Source organism: Alligator sinensis, unplaced genomic scaffold (genome assembly GCF_000455745.1).
Source record: "Alligator sinensis unplaced genomic scaffold, ASM45574v1 scaffold693_1, whole genome shotgun sequence".
Classification (NCBI taxonomy): Eukaryota; Metazoa; Chordata; order Crocodylia; family Alligatoridae; genus Alligator; species Alligator sinensis.
The window spans coordinates 1,191,746-1,205,109 of NW_005841987.1; the positions used below are offsets into that span (position 1 = coordinate 1,191,746).

At 42.6% G+C, this 13,364-nt stretch overlaps 1 protein-coding gene and 1 long non-coding RNA gene across 3 annotated transcripts in view; one reads left to right on the forward strand and one right to left on the reverse strand.

Moving 5' to 3' along the window:
* The window catches only part of LOC112549886, a 19,222-nt gene that overhangs the window by 3,369 nt on the left and 2,489 nt on the right, over nt 1-13,364 (reverse strand). For both annotated transcript variants that reach the window (XR_003093488.1, XR_003093489.1), the window contains 3 exons: nt 13,177-13,247; nt 9,962-10,111; nt 7,082-7,109 (listed from right to left, as the gene is read on the reverse strand). This is a non-coding gene — a long non-coding RNA (uncharacterized LOC112549886). The remainder of the gene's footprint in view (nt 1-7,081; nt 7,110-9,961; nt 10,112-13,176; nt 13,248-13,364) is intronic.
* Nucleotides 13,087-13,364, forward strand: part of ZEB2 (zinc finger E-box binding homeobox 2) — a 134,823-nt gene continuing 134,545 nt past the window's right edge. The window contains exon 1 of the mRNA XM_025201254.1: nt 13,087-13,310. The gene's annotated coding sequence lies outside the window, so the exon portion shown is untranslated. The remainder of the gene's footprint in view (nt 13,311-13,364) is intronic.

Consider the following 13,364-nt stretch of genomic DNA (forward strand, 5'->3'; position numbering starts at 1 on the left):
TGTGAAGCAGAGATACATGCAAGATGACAACTCTAGGTCCTTGCAGAAGGATGAAGACTCTGCAACATCTTATTAGCAAGTGTTTGAAATCTTCATGATGATGCAGTGGAAGTGCTGGTGGATCTTACTGACTCCAAACAGAACATAAAACCAATTGGTCCCCTTTTGATCAAAGAACAAGTGATTTGGCTAGAGATAACTCTAGGTCAGTGATTCTCAACAGGGTACTTCAGCAGCAGATCAGGGAGTGGACAGGCAGCACAGTGGAAGATTGATCAGGGAGGAAAAAGCAGAACAGCAGATTAGGCAGGGAGCACAGTAAGAAAGAAGAAAGCAGCCAACAGACTGGGCAAGGAGCAAAACCAGAGCAGCAAATCAAGCAGGGGAAGGGGATCAGAGTGGCACTTCCAGACAGCACAGGGCTAATTTGCGGCATGCATAATGAAAAGGTTGCTGCCCTCCAACCCCCCCGCTTTCAAGAATGCCACCAGGGCAGTACTAGGTGTGCAAACACCTACACGATTCACAAGATAAACCCAGAGATTTTAAATAGGAATCCATAGTATTGAAAACATTATGACTGGTTGTGGTCTTTCTGAGTTCTTTGCAACAGAAGAATTGCTCTAGTATTTTTCCGTAGTCAAGAAATGACTGAGAGCTAAGAGCTGGCATTTTCCCAGGAGTGCCTTGAGTCTTACAAGTTTGAGAACCACTGCTCTAGGCACTCTGAAACTTGGGCAGCAAGTGTAGGCAGTAGTGCATGTTGTGCTATTGCGAATGCTACAAATAAGGTCTAGCCACAGGAATGGGTGTTCAGATTGTGTGTACAGATTCTGTACATAGCAGAGCTGGGGCTCCACCAACTTACTTTTTGCTTGCTGAAACGGTCATGTATTATTATAACAACATATTCTTCTATACTCTATAGCAGATTTGAACACTTCAAGGAAAGGTGGAAAGGACTGAGGCACTCCTTCTACCTCTTATTAGACAAATATCTTAACAACTCCTAATATGTTAATTTTAAAAAGGCAATCTGGAGATTGTAGAATGCTTTTCTTTTGATCAAGTTGTTTGGTAGGTAAGGAGAATAAAATGTTGTATACTTGATACCTGAATATAACTCTCAGAAGTATCAGTACTTTGCGTGCATACTTGGATGAATGGGAGAGTTTAAAATGAAGAATAAGCTGGTCAGCTTTAGACAGCAGAAGCTGATTTGTAAGTAACAAAATTGTAAGATTTACTCTTTTTGATGCATTGCACTTTTATTAAAAGAAAATCCCCTGGAAACCACTGTAAATGGCATGAAACATATAATTAGACTTAGCTTTCCTCACATTCTGCTTATTTGAATATTCAATATAACTCAAATGGTGATTCCAGTAACAACTGGTTTCATAGAAATGCCTGATAATGAGAACAAATATTTATCATGTTTTCAGTCTCTGCTCTGTGCACCTCCCTTCTCAGCTCCTAGTACCCAAAAGAAGCAGTCTTCTCCTCTGTAAAAATCAATATCACCTTCAACAACATACCACTCCCACCATTCATCTCACTAGCCAGGTCTTCATCCTCTGACACCAACCTCTGACACTCTCTCAGATATCATATTTTCAGTAGAGAAAAGCATCTCATTCTTCAATCATATTCCTTCTTATGTTGCTTCTTACCTCCTAAACTCTATCCCATGAATTAAGCATCAAGTAAACCTTCACTGCCCACTGATGCCCTACCTAATGTCAAAAGCTGCTATTGTTTCTTCTATCTCTCTCTTGCTCTCTCTTTCTTCATCGCTCATCATAATCTCATCTACAGTCTGCCTTTTTTGGTACGATATTTTCATGAAAAAGAAAAAAAGGGTCCTTAAGTAAAAAGAAATGACTTTCTATATAGCTAGTGTGAGTATTTAGTTCAGTATTGGTGAAAGATACTGAATAAACAGATGTGAAAGAAACATCCTGAGTTGCTGTGCTAAATATGAGAGACTATCCATATGGCCAGTTCCACTATTTTTTTTTTTTTAGTTTCTTCGTTTGGGAGAGTGGTGGAGATTGCTCTCAAAGTCACAGCTCCTGGAGTCAGGGGACCATATAAGGACCTCATTTTTATTTTATTTTTTAAGAAAGCAATTTTTACTCCTTTCCACTGCAGGAAAAAGCCTGAAAAATATTGTCTAAGTGCACCCCAAGACTGGAACATTGAGATACAAAAAAATTCAGCTTTATTTTGTCCTTATTGTTTAGCCAAGGTTGTGATTTCTGGCATGTCCACGATTTTAAAGGTGGTGTGTGGATTCTGGAGTGGTTCAGTTGCCCGTTCTTGCACCTCAGCATCTTCAGCCAAATGTGGTAGGCCTCCCTGCTGAAACAGGGGATTTAAAAGAAACAGACAATGGCAGTCTCCTACCTTAACACCATCCTTCGGCCACACAAGCCCCTTGGCCAATCGGAAGAAAGTGCTCTCAACACAAATGCTACATAGGGCAGTCAAAAATAGCCTTACTTGGGCTGCCAAGCAAATTCTAGCAATAGAGAAATGCCAGAGATGAGGCTGGGGCAAGGAGAGATGTATTAGGGCGCAATCATAGTGTAGGGTGCTAGTGCCTGACCAGCACTACCGTAACTTGAAGCATCTGCCTAAATTATACTGGAGGCTAACCACCAGAATAAGATCAGGAAAGTAAAAGCTATCTTTAGTCATTTTTTCCTTGGGATGAGTCTGGCTGGAGATGAAGCATACGGTGTCTATATTCCTTTACACCTATGTTTCATCTCACTCACATTTCCATGCTGGCCAGAACAGAGAAAGAGAAATACATCGACATCCAAGCTATCAATGGAATCAAGTCTGAATTTTTTTAAAAGAATAAAAATAGTCATTTTCAGAGGGTTTCTGGTTGAAGGATGCTTGTCAGAGTGCAAGAAAAAAGGAGCAGTTGTTCTGACACAGCAGTTTTGACATTCTTGTCAGTGATTTAAAGCAAGAGAGTTGATATGCATTAAAAGCAGTGGTAAGGTTAGAAAATAGTTTGGATGATGCATGCAGCAATGTTTAAGTGATGTACCCAGCAGTGTTGGTCTGAGTGTACATAAACAGAACAGTATTTCTGTGTTCAAATGATAATTGTAAAAATAATGGCAACTTTAACACACAAGATCAAGGCCCCCCCCCTCCCCCAACCGCACCTCCCCCCCCCTGGAATAAAGGACACAGAGAGACCGATTATTTCTGGAGAAACAGTCTTATAGCAAACATTGAGAGCTAGAGTGAGAAGGAGAATTAAGTAAAAATTTTCCTAAAAAAAGACAGTTTTCTTAGAGCTCTAGTGGCCCAGTGTCTGAATAAGATTAGGGCTTTGGAGAAGGGCCATCGGGCTGAGTCTCAGTACAGAGACAAACTTGAGGTAACATTGGTAAGTTCGAGGAAACAAGCATAAGAACTGGCAAGGCTTCTATTAACACCCAGGCCAAGAGAATGTGTCTACCATTTTGAAAACAGATGTGCAACTAAAAAGTCTTTTAGACCTTTGACTGTTCCTTAATGCTCAAGTAGTGCTTTGTAGCTGGGAGGACTGTTCTCTTTGGTGGAATGTGCATCTAAATAGAGTTATCCTTCCCTTTCTCAGAAGATTAGAAGGTGATGGAAACTTTTCATCATGACAATTATGGAGAAAAAGGGCATTTCTACAAAAATTAAAAATTTCATTTTTCAAGTATTGTGGTTTTTCATTGAAGGGGAAGACTGTATCCCCAAAACTACCACCTGTGCTAGTGAGGGATGTAGGCATCTGGTGGGCAAGGACCAGAAGTCCCACCTGGGCTCTTATAGTCCAAAAAGAGGATCAGGCCAAGACCAGAACAGAGGTAGCAAGCCACTTCAAACTAGATTCCCTCACTTACTCTACAGTTCTGTAGGCACAGAATTTGTCTTGCTCAAAACTGAACTCCAGAATCTCAGACTTCATTCTTTTAAATGAGTTTTCTAGCCCTCAACTCATAAGTGCAGGGAGAAAAAAACAACTTGCGTAATATAAAGAATCAAAGTCTCCCTAGGTGGGTCTACATTTGAAAATAATTTGACGCAATAAACTCCAGCACAGTTCATGCCAGAGTTTATTGCTCCTGGGCGCAGCATTTACATGTGCACCTAGGACCACAGCATGTTGAGCCAGGGCAGAGCAGCCCTCGCTGGCAGGGGGCCCCATGGCTCAACGTGCTGCAGAGGAGCTGGCTGGAGCACAGAGGTGCTACAGCGTGTGCTAGCCAGCATGCATTGCGGAGGACTAAATACCTACACCATTGGATAGTACTTGTGTTGGGCAGCACTATCCTACAGTGGAGTTAATTAGTTTACTCCAACCTAATAGCACCGTGCGTGTAGACTCTGACGCTTTACTGCAAAGCTAATAAGTCAGCTCCGCAGTAAACGTCTCGAGTAGACGCACCCCCTGAATCCAACTCTAATGCTTAACTTCTCAGAGGTTCTTAGGCTCTCAATAGCCTACATCCATCAATTGGGTGCAAATTACATCCTCAAACCCACTATTAAACTGTTGTCTAGCACCTTAGGCATCTACATTCCTACTGGTGGATGAAAAGCCACTTAAATGCTCGCATTACTGCACAACCTTAGTTCAAACTGCAACCACAGAAGTCTCAAGCTGAGAGTATATCTCAGACACAAGCCAGTGTGCCATATGGGTTCATGTTCCAGAAGGTAGAGCACTGCCCTGAGGATATGGGTTCGAATCTCTGCTGCAAATATGTAAAGTAGGGCTTTAAGCCCAGGTCTCCCACTCCTCAGGAAAATGCCAAGTGCTCTAAACTAGCAGTATTCTGGGATGGGACTAGATCTCTTGTTTTTCACAAGCGGAAAACCCTGGCTTAGTCTCCTAGCTTCTAGACAGGGTCTACCATTTAAGAATGAGGAGCAGGTAGCACTTGCCTCACCAGGAATCAGTTCCTATCTCTGATCAAATCCCAGATTTCTCTCTTAATTTCACTCCTGCCTAATTTAGGTGCCTCCTGGTCATGTTGTTTCTGAGGTGCCAAATTTACTCCATGCATTGTATGGAGAGTTTGGGCATCTAACTAAGGCCTGAGGATTCCAGTAAGGAAGAAGCCTAGGAATGTGGTGTTGCAAATTCTGAATACCTTTAAGGATCTAGCCCAGAAGTGCTTCCTTTTGGGAAACGAGATAATGAAAAGGTGGCCCAGTCTAGCTTCAGCTTTTGCTTTCAGTTGGTAAAATCAGCTTTACTCAACTCCAGGCAGACTATTTAAACCTCCTTGTAGCTTCAGGACACCTGCAATTCCTAAAAGAGGAAAGTCTAAATCATAATGATTTTAGTGCAAATAGCTGTGACTCTGAAAGCTAAAGCAAATGGAAGTTCTTGGCACAGAACTCAAAGGTTGCCCCTTCCTGCTGCAAGTCTTGCTCAAGTTTACCACTCTGCTATTACAAATTCAACCCCCAGCAAAAAAATCTGTTATCACTAAGCATATGCAACTGCTAAATATCCCATTCAATATAACTTCAGCCTGTTCTGAGAACTACATTTGTTTCTTTATACAGTATCTCTGTCAGATATTACCAGTAAGATTACCATAGTCTATATAATATATTTCCACCATAAAAATTATTATATAGACAATTGTACTTTTTACTGCAAAGTAGGAAAAAATAATGCTTTTAAGTTTCACTCTCCAGATGTTTCAAAGGAAATGTTACATCTCCTTTATAATCTTTATAGTTGCTTAGGGTCATTTCTATCATGCAATACATCCCACCACTTTCATTTTGATGTAATTTCTTCAACCTACAATTTATAAAATACTATTACATCTATTTAAGGTATTTCTCAAGCATCATTCCAAGTATCACAACTAGAAACCAACATTCCATACTTAAAATCCCTGCTATGCCTGCATCTGAGCATTATATTTAAATGCAACACTAAATACTATTTTTTTAAATTCTTTCTTGACCACAGTAATCAATAAGATAAATTCAAAGAGGGTATAAGCAGATGCTGTGTCCATAGAAATCTAAGTCATACATAAACAGGGAGGTGAGGGGGGTGCTTTAATTACGGAGCCGAACTAATTAAAAGCACCCAATTGTCATGTGCATCAGCATCCCCACACTAAAAAAATGGCGGCGGGACACTTTGAATTAAAGCTCAGTCAATGAGCTTCAGTTCAAAGTGCCCCTTCGCCATTTTTCAGAGCGGGGACACTAATACACGTGACATTGGAGGCTGGTGGAGCGCATTAATTTCCACGCTCCGGCAAAGTCAATTAATTGAGTCTGCTCCGATGCACTGAATTTACACCCTGCACGTGTGCAAGTGCCCATAGATACTGTAATAATGAAAGGTCAAAGAGACAAAACCTGGCCCTTTTATTCTTTTTTAAATCTCGTTGGTACTTGTTTTGACTTGCTGCTCCTTCCTCCTTTCTGTTCCCTGTGAGGGTGAGGGTGAACTGTGTTCCTTTTACATACCAACTGAAAGCCAGGGCACTACACATTACACAACACCATCATTTGCACCTATTTTTTAAACAACTTACAACTGATATATAGCTTATGCCATTGCTCATATAACTGCTAATTATAGACTGGGATTTTTTCTTAAAGCTTACAGTTTATGCCTGTAAAAATACAGCAATTAATGATATCATCTATTCCTTCTAGATATGTTCTTGAGACAATGAAAATAAAAGCAACATGTTGATGTTTTAAACACCTCAAATTAAAAGTAGGTTTGGTCTTGTTATTAAAAATCATACACGCAACAAACAGAACATTGCTTTTTCCTCTATGGTTTCCTCAGGCAAATAATCTGTGAATGTCAGGCAATTGAAAGTAAGGCCTACATTGCGGCAAATATTACCACTGTGCTTAAGACAGCATGGCCTAAATGTATTCTTATCAACCAGGCATGTGCTTTTCTATAAGCATATATATGGCATGTGCAGAATGTTGACAGCTTCGTATCTAGACAGAAACTTACATTTCAATACGGGCACTTTCACAACTGCAAACAGAAGAAGTTTTACATTAGGATGTTACTTACTTCGTGTCTTTGTCCTGGGAGAATGCAACTAACAAAAAAAAAGAAAACACATTTAAAGTCAGACATTAGATATGCAAATATGTGTTCAGATCAGAGATACGAAAATTATTCAAATGATTAATTATTCATCATAAAAATGTCAATTAATAATTCTGAAGCATAATAGGCATCTTTCTAATGCATCTTTATTTTCAGGCCCAAACACTGTTGAATCTGTGTTCAATAGCATTCTAACAAGTTTTTAAAAATGTAACAAAGTAAACAACAAACTATACACAAAAGTGAGCAGCGAATTTTAATAACCACCAACTCAGCCAAGAAATGTGCCCGAAGTTCAGCATCAATCCCACAAGAGTAGAAAGAACAACTACAGCTCATTATGCCAGACAACAAATCCTAAGCAAGCATCCTCACCCACCTACCTAAAATTGCATCATCCCACTCTCAAAGTCACTGTCTCTTCCTTATTTAGCAAGAGGAGCAGTTTGTATCCTGCAAAAGGTTGAACGCTGATTCTTCTCTATGGAGAGTCAGATATTGCAAGCATAAGTTAAGCAATGCTAAGCTAGCGCACAAGTGATTTTATAAATGATAAAATTAACGAAAACATATGAGAAAGGTTTGCCTTCTACATGGAAAAACTCACAGCAGATCAAGTATTATAGGGATCAGCATGTTAGAAATGCCTACAGATAGCAACCTTAAATAAAGGCAGGCAACTCTTGCCTTTGGCTCAGATCCTACCCAGCAGACGGGCCTAAAAATTGTGATTGCTAATTGCAGAAGTTTCTTCTGAAGTACCCCAGCAGCAAATAGGAGGCTATTCTCCAAAACCCCTGCTGCAGAAAAGGGAAAAGAGGTTTGGCTCTCTAAGCTGGAACCCACACAGCTTTGGGATTTGCATGAAAGAAGGGGGACTCACTTGAGGCCTCAGAAGGTTGTACAACTTCCTACTCATCTCCTCAGCGGAGAAACCACTCCAAAATGGCTCCTTTCCTCATCCCCTTAGTCCCACAGGTGGCTGCACAAAAAGCCCCAGTCCTCTCACTTGGGGGGACCTACCATAGCCTGATCAGCTGAGATTTCTGCTTGAAAATAAACTGGGACCTAAGGGGATCTCACAGTTTCCAACAGCATTGCCCCATTGTATTCCTCTCTCCACTTCTGCCCTCCAGTGCTCAGCAGTAACCCAGTTCTACAGTGAGGGATGACAGCAGATGGAAGGGAAGCTAAATGTTCACGTTTGGCCACTAATTCAGTACATCATGTTTAGTTCCCCATATTCAGACCCTGTCCAGACTACAGGGGGAAAATACACATTTTAAAGGCATCGGCTAATAAGTTTTTAATCACTGGTGCAGTAAAGGCTTAACACCTTTCAAGAACATATAAGATATGCCCCTGGGGTCCTCCATGACCAGGGCTTTTTCGAAATCCAACTAGTGTTCTTTAAAACATGTTCCCGTGTTTTAAAATGCTAGCTATTTTTCCTCAGTCCACAGGTGGCCTGGAAGAGCTAATTACACATGGAGGTGCTTGATTACAGGCATCTTAATATGCAAATTGTCCCTCTAATTCCCCTCCCCTTATTTTCCAAACAGCCATAAAGTTTGCACAACAAGCCGACCGATAGGGATGCGCATGCAGCAACAGCAGAGATCACACCTTTGCTACTTGTGATTAAACTAAATTCATGAGATGAAAATGAAAACCCCTTGGCAGTAGCACAAATGAAATCCTCTGTGCAGCCCAGCATATCCATTCTGGGGTGGGTCACAGAGAATTAAAGACAAAAAAAAAAGAGAGAGCCTTGCTTTCCAAATGACTTGTCCTTTGTTGCTGCAAAAAGCGAGAGAGATTCTCCTGCCATCCTCTGCCTCAAGTTTCTCATAAAGACATTATTGATAGAAATTTCAGAATAAGGCAAAAGTCCTCCAGGGCCTAGCTAACCCACATGCTACTGAATCTCCCTAAAATGAACCCGGGTGCTAAGTGATCCCCAGCACCCATCCCAGCCCTGCTGACAAGAGCGGAGCAGGCTCATCCCCTTCCCGCTACCCCGTGTCCCTCCACCCCGATGGGCTCTGCCACAGCTCTTCTGGGCGATCCCCACTCCCAGCCCCTTTCACATGCTAATGAGCCCTTAGCAACACCTCGGCTGCGAGGCTTGCGATTGCATGTGGCCAATAGCCCCTTGCTCCCAGCCCCTGCGACCCCACAAACCGGAAGCGGGGGGACGAGCTCACGTGATTAGAAAGTAGGTGGTGGAGGAGGGAAGCCCCCCGGGCAGGGGCGGGGCAGGGGTCTGTGTCTCACGTGTGATGGATGCAATTGACAAAGGGGGAAGCAGGGGGGAGAAGGCGGCAGCAGCCCCGCTTTGCATCAGGAGCAGCCTGCTGGCCCCGAAGTTTCCTCTCCCGGGAAAGTGGTGGGGAGGGACCTGGCCCCCAAAGAGCCGGCCTGAAGCCGGGTCTGATCCCCCACCCCCGCCCGCCCTGTGCCCAGGCGGAGCCGCGCCTTGCAAAGAGGGGCTCGGGCTGTGCTTGGTCCTGATGCTGGGGGAGAAAGCCTCTTTGCCAAGTTGCAAATGGAGCGAAGGAGACTTTAGCTGGGAGGGAGTCGGGGGTGGGGGTTAATCTAATTGCAATCTGCGTTCAGCACTTGTGACAGAGTCAGAGGGCTGCCTTGCCAGCAACACCCCAATAAAGGCAGTATCTATAGACTATCATTATTGCCATATTTTAAAGCAGCAGCCCGCCCATTATTAGTTCAGTGCAGGGCAGGAAATCATCGCATGGGCTAAGGTTAAATTCCAGCTCAGAAAGGCTTGAGTGATTGCTAAATGTTTGTGTCTTGTGGCCAAAATAAAGAAATAATTACCCTTCTACACCACGCTAAAATAATGTCTGAGAGAGGCTGAAGTGCTGTGCCAATCCAGCGAAGATCAGAGCATTTTATCTGGAGGATGCATCTCTGCTGGGGTGCTTTTAAGAGTTGCAGAAATTGTCAGCTTGAAGGGTGAAGGAGAGCCTACAAAATTATGAATAGAGATTATTTGACAATACAAAAGTATTCCCTAAAGCCCAGGAGCATCGTCCTACGGTCTGATTGCCCTCTGTGCTCCTTTCAAAGCTTCTTTTAAATAGAAATAGATACACACACACACACACATATATGTTTAATTATAAAACATCGATCGCAGTATTACTGCAGGTTAGGCTGCATCCTCTCTTAATCCTCCCACCGACCCTCCTATTTTATAATCTGGAAGTGCATGAATAATATGTAAGGCGTTTGTAATGGGATTAGTTTATTTTAAGAACTTGTTTTCCATACAGAACGTGGGTGACTGGAAATCGGACGACTCAGTAATTGGCATTCACTTGTTTTTTTATCATATGCATCTAAATTCAGTTTAGCTCTTTAAGAAATTGCCAGCCTGCCCTTGATTTATAGGCAGTGTCTTGTGGATCTGAGAGGATCTAATTCAAATTAATAATACTTTGAATCTGATTTCAGGATATTTGCCCAGTGCCATATATTTCATTAAGATATTATCGCTCTCCTATATAGCTCTGTATCTCTGCCTTGATCTAGCTGTAGGTATAACAAGATACAGCTAGATCGCACATATTGCAGGAAAATAATGTTGACATTCAGTACAGAGTTGTGCCAAAAGTTTGAACACAAGTCGTCCAGCTTCCCTCTTCTCCTCCACCACCACCACCCCCCAGGAGGGCAACAGACCCTTTCCTCTCACTAGCCTAATTACTGAGTTCGTTTATATCAGTTCATCAGAGTTTTAAATGAATACATAACTGGCAGCTCTTAAGAAACCTACTCTTTAATATTTATAATGAGAGGTTTGCAGACGATGCAAGAAGAGAAATGTTTCATTAGCTCTTTCATTAGGTCGCTTGCACTTGTTTCCCCCTCCCCCCAAGATTTCTGAAGTCCCTAGTCCTTAATTTGGACTGTGGACCTGACCTGAAAGAAAGGTGACCGGTGTGTTGAAAGAAACAGGTTAGTAAGCTCCTCTCGTAAAAGCCTGAAGTCCTTCCTTACTCAGGGAATGACAACAGGGAAACAGCAGGAAAAACAAACTGAGCTGAGGATCTTATTGGAAAAGGGGAAAAAATCTTGTGGCTATTGCTGTAATATCTGCCTGCACTAAAGAAATCTCAGGTTTCTGCTAACGCTTTTATTCATTAGTTGCATTGACAGTTACGGTCCCCAGATGTATCCAAATTGTACACTGTACCCAACTGCACAGTTCTATCCTTCTCCCCCAAAATGTGTATGATCGGGCGGTTGCCAGAACAAGCAAACTCAGATTAGATTTATTTAAAAGAAATGCCAGGGTAGATTTATTAGAAGATAAAAATAATCATCAAGCCTTAGTGGAGCTGAGGATTTTCAAATGCACGTTAGATTTGAATTCCTTGGCAATGTTTAATCATCACAAAGGTGTTCCCTGATCAGGAGCATTTTTGAGGGCAATTGCTAGTGACTATTGCTAGCATTCCAGTTCTTGCTGTAGGCACACATTTAATGCACAGTTCAAGAGCAGTTTATCTTAGCTTAATGTAAGTAAAAGTATAGTGTCGGATCAGTGTACCATTGTTTCAGTTTTCTTCAGGAGGGGAAAAAAAAGGACTGTAATAGATTTAACTGTCAAAGCAGGGGAATTGTTTCGGAGCCCACTAGTACAGCCCTTTGGGCAGCTCCACGTTTACCTTCAGAAAGGATCATGCTAACATGCAGGATTGGACGTTTATCTTTGCATTGAGATTATTTAAAGCTCTTTTAGAGAAGGAAACATATGTGGGGTCTGAGGGAAGCTGGGCAGGAACTGATCGAGGCTCAGTTTTTTCCCCCTTTCTCAGCTGAATGTCTTAGCTCAGCATCCACAAATTTGGCTGCTTTGAGTTACTTCTGTATTAGTTCCCAATTATGTGCAGTGTAAACCAGCTTTTTGATTAACAAAACAGCAGAGCATTGGTTAAGAACACTTAAACTTCAAAAAAAAAAATCCCCCTGGGAAGTGGGCTCTGAATTGGTTAATAATGTGCAGTACTTGCTAAATTGCTGACTTCCAGATGTGGAAAATATCTTTCTTGTTTAGGACCTACGTAACCTGATTGGATTACGACAGAAGCGTCACATTGGAAGGCTTTTGAGTGATGATTTAATTAACCATACAGTAGAAAGCAGTATTCGCCAGGAAACCCCTTCCATATTTGCATAACCAATCCCTTCAGTGCAAAGGTGGAGTCTGTTCCTTTTTTTTATTTTATATTAATTTTAATATGGAAAAGAGGTGAAAAACTTGTTACCCCTGGAAGTTCAACACCGCTCGCTCACTCCTTCTCTGCCTACCTGCCTCTCTCTCCCTCTCCCTCTCTCTCTCTCTCTCTCTCTCTCTCTATCTATCTATCTATCTATCGCCTTCCAAATGAGGGGAGTGAGACAGGAAAAATTCTCCACTCTCTCCCTCTTCTCCCCCCAATCTATATATGTGAACAAAACAGAAAACAAGGTTCCTTCATCCCAGGAGAACAGCCCTTTCCCACAAGCAGAGTGAGCGTGGGAATAAAGCATGCCCAACCAGCCCCAAATGATCAGGAGCCCAGTGGGTGCTGCTCAGTGCAACCCCAGCGCTTCGTCCCTGGCCCCCACTTGATGAGGTGGTCTCCTCCTCTCAAATCAGAGAGACAAAACTGAGGCAGGGAGAAAGACTTTGGCGCTAGGATCCATGCGGAGAAATCTGCCCCAGCGGCCCCGTCCGCAGGATCAGGCCCTCAGAGGGGGCTGGGTGGGAAGGAGCAGGGAGCTGGGCTGCAAGGCGCAGGATCGCTCCCTTTAACTTTCAGTTCCTTTGAGTTATCCAGTTCTGTGAATGGTGTTCACCGTTTTCCGCCTTGTATCCAGTAGGATTTAGTGAAGAGGATAATGATGCCAAAGACTTGATGGCTGGGGAGGGAGGGAGGAAAGGGAGCTTCCACTAAAGCGTTTGCGGAGACTTCAAGGTATAATCTATCCCAGATCCTTTCCCAGAGAGAAACTTGGCGATCACGTTTCCACATGATGCTCACGTTTGGTGCTCTTCAATTATCCCTCCCCACAAAGATAGGTGGCGTGTGTTTCAGGGTCTCTCCTCTCTCTCCTACAGAAAAGAAAAAGAAAAAAATGTCATTAGAAGAGGCGTAACACGTCAGCCCGTCCCCAGGTTTGTGTTTCCTGGAGTGGCAGAAAGAGATCAGTCCTAACCTGCCCAGCAGGA